Raw genomic sequence first — 3,177 nt, 5'->3', positions numbered from 1 at the left:
AGAGAAGGGCCGGGGGGGGGCCCGCCCGCCGAAGGAGGGAGAGAGAAGCGCCGGCTGCTTCCAACACCAGCTGGAAGGACGCGACATCAGGCTTTGCAGGCGCCTCTTTGGCACCTGGCACAGGGTGGCTTCGCCCGTTTGCAGAAGTGCCTGTGGAAAGCACCCGAGGCCGAAGCAGACAGAAGGGGCGGGTTGCGGATGTTCCGGGTTTTACCTCGGAGGGCCGCAGTCTGCACGAGTGGGCAGGCACTGGGAACCCCTTTGCATCGAGCATCGTTTGCTTACACTAGCCACCCAAGAGAAGTATACCCCGCCAGGGGAGTGCTGTGGCCATATATCTCCCTGCCTCTCTGGTGAGCTCCCAAATGCCTCATCAGCAAGCAGTGACATATTTTTTCACACTTTCATCCTTCCCAGTAGCAGCACTGGGCTCACGTCCCTGCAGACAGCATGCACAGGTGCAGTGGGTTAAAAATGGTGCCCAGCCACCACTATCTGGCATGACAGCTCAGTGCCAGAGGCAAACAGGTAGCTCCTTCAGCCAGGTGTGGTACACAGGGGACACATGGAACCACCTGTCCTCCAGGTCCTCTGGCTACCTCTCTTCCCGCTCCTTCCCTGCAACCTTCTGGGCTTTCTACATTACAGCCCTTCACATCTCTCCCAGCCCGTGCACATGCAAGTGGCAAAGCAAGACTGGGAAAGGTCAGCAAGAGGACCAGTCGCTGCTGATTCAGCACTGAGCCTCTGCCTTTAATTAACATCTGCCGGGCTAGCTACCCTGCCTGCACTTGATGGCAACTTCCAGTCTCCCCCCTGCCCTCCTCTATCATTATGCCCACACTAGGAGAGACAGATAGGGGAGGAGATGGTGAAGCAGATTCCTTGGAGTTCCTGAAAGCCTTTCTCTGCCAAAGCCACGACCACCACAACAGCAGGTCATCCCAGGAGCTGCCTGGTACACCTCAGCAAGCCTCAGCCAAGATGCCCAGACTTGGCTGTTACATGTTCCTCCCTTGCATGGGGTTTTCCTGCCTTTGAACCACAAAACTTACACACAACATACAAAACTAGTCTCCCAAACTAGTTAAGGACCAAGAGGGAGCCATCTGTGACAGTGACTCCAGCCTTCCCTGCGAAGAATTGGGACTGACCACCTACAAGCTCCTGACACATTCTACCTTTGTGGGATGCAGAGAATACAGGGCAACAGGGTCAGAAGGATTGGCCTTGTCCTGTCGTGTTTTGCCGACAAGGACGTGTGGAGTAGATGGGAGCCCGTCCTAAGCTATGTCCAAGGCTCTGGGACTTGTTCATTCCCATTGACTCTCCAGAACACCAGCCCTAAGCTCAGACCTTCACAAGACCCCTGTGGGCAAGGCCCTCATTACATTTAGGAATATGATTAATTAGGTCCAATTAACTATACTGGAATTAATTATGTGACTCACATTTAGCTGGAGCTGCCTCTTTGTGAAGCATTTCCCCAGTGGATCACTCCAGCAGATCCCCAGCAGAGACACCAGAGGTAGAAGAGTCCAGACGAACTGTGCTGAAGGAAACGAGTCTGAGGCTGTGAAATGCCTGTTTTGGGAGCAGCTCTCTGTTTTGCTGATCCACGTAGCTATGGAGCAGGGAGCTGGTGGCAGTCCAGCATTAAATCCACAGAACCTGGCACACAAATTCATCCTGTATTCTCCCACAGAAAGGCAATGGTCCAGCAAGAAGATGGAAGAGGCTATGTTGCTACCGCTGAGATAGACTCAGGCCTAAAAACATCTCTTCATCACTTCCCATGTTCCTCTCAGTCCTGCCCATCCCTATGCAGAGTCGTGGCCAGAGTGTCCTCTTCTTCTGCTCAGACACTGGCACAGATTCTATCCCACAGTCTCATGAGTCCTTGATGTGCCTCATCTCCCTTGGACTGCATTGCAAGGTCTCCATCCCACTTCTGTTTTGATGGTACCACAAAGCCATTGCTCAGAGAAAATGGAAAAAAGCCAGCCTAGGAGAGGCCCCAGGTCTGTACCCAATCCTGCAGCCAGCTGGGAAAGAATGGGTTCTCCTCATTTCATGCTCACTGGAGTTTGAGCAGGGCAGGCCACTGCAAGGAGCCTGCACTACCTTTGCCACCTCTGCAGCTGCCTAGGCAGCCTGTGCCATTGTCTAGATGGACCTGGACAGAATCAGGAGTGCCCAGTTCGGCTTCTTCTTTTAAACAGGATCACCTTTCCTTATAAACCATCACATCTCCAGCAGAGCAAGACTGTTTACCCACTGCAGTCAAAAGAGACGTAGAAGATCAAAGACAACACATGAAGCAATGCAGCCAGCCAGCCAGCCAGAGTCTCCTGCTTAGCATCCTCATGCTAGAGCTGGGCACTGGCCCCCTCCATACGCTGGGATTTTCCTTTGCTGCAGTCCTAAAGGCAAAACACATCCTGTGCTGAGGTACTGAGGGAGAATTTAATCACACTGAGACATCCTCTTTCCAAATGAAAATATGCTGCTGCAGCTACAGCATGGCTGACAGACCATCATCTAGCAAAGACAAACTCCTGACATGGTTCCAGGATCACAAAGACACCAAGACTCAGCATCCGGGATGCCTTGCTATTGCTGCAATGCCTGATGCACTCCTGATGCCTGCATGGGTGCAGGCAGAATGCAGTTCTTCAAGTCTTCTTCCCGTCTTGTTACTCCTGTACACCCTGAAAGCCAGCCTTATCCTCCCAACACCTCAGATGCTCACTACAGCCCTAGGGAAATCATTTCAGGTCTACATAGTCCTGATGTTGCTAGAATCCTGGCATGGGATATGAGCTTCACTCCTACCACAACTGCCCGGCCTCAGATGGCCTTTGCTGCTAGCTCTCGATGTATTTGGGCTGCTCTGCGTGGGGCCCTGGCTTGGCTGTCCCTGGTCTTGGGAGACTGCTGCCGTCCAGGGCAGGCCCTGCCAATCAGCAAACCGAGAAAAGGCTGAGCTTTACTGGAGCCGGAGCTACGAGGGAACTTCTGCCCCTGCCAACCGGTAGGGCCAGGAGACCCAGAGCCCACCGGGCAGTCTGCGGGGCCGGGCACCGCGCCCGCTGGCGGCGCCTGCAGAGGGGGCCTGAAGGGTTAAATCATTTGGCGAGGCCACCAGCGTGATAAATGCAGCCATCGGCGGAGCCA

The sequence above is a fragment of the Corvus brachyrhynchos genome, unplaced genomic scaffold (assembly GCF_000691975.1).
Source record: "Corvus brachyrhynchos isolate BGI_N302 unplaced genomic scaffold, ASM69197v1 scaffold46, whole genome shotgun sequence".
In the NCBI taxonomy this organism is placed as follows: domain Eukaryota; kingdom Metazoa; phylum Chordata; class Aves; order Passeriformes; family Corvidae; genus Corvus; species Corvus brachyrhynchos.
This window is presented reverse-complemented; position numbering follows the sequence as displayed.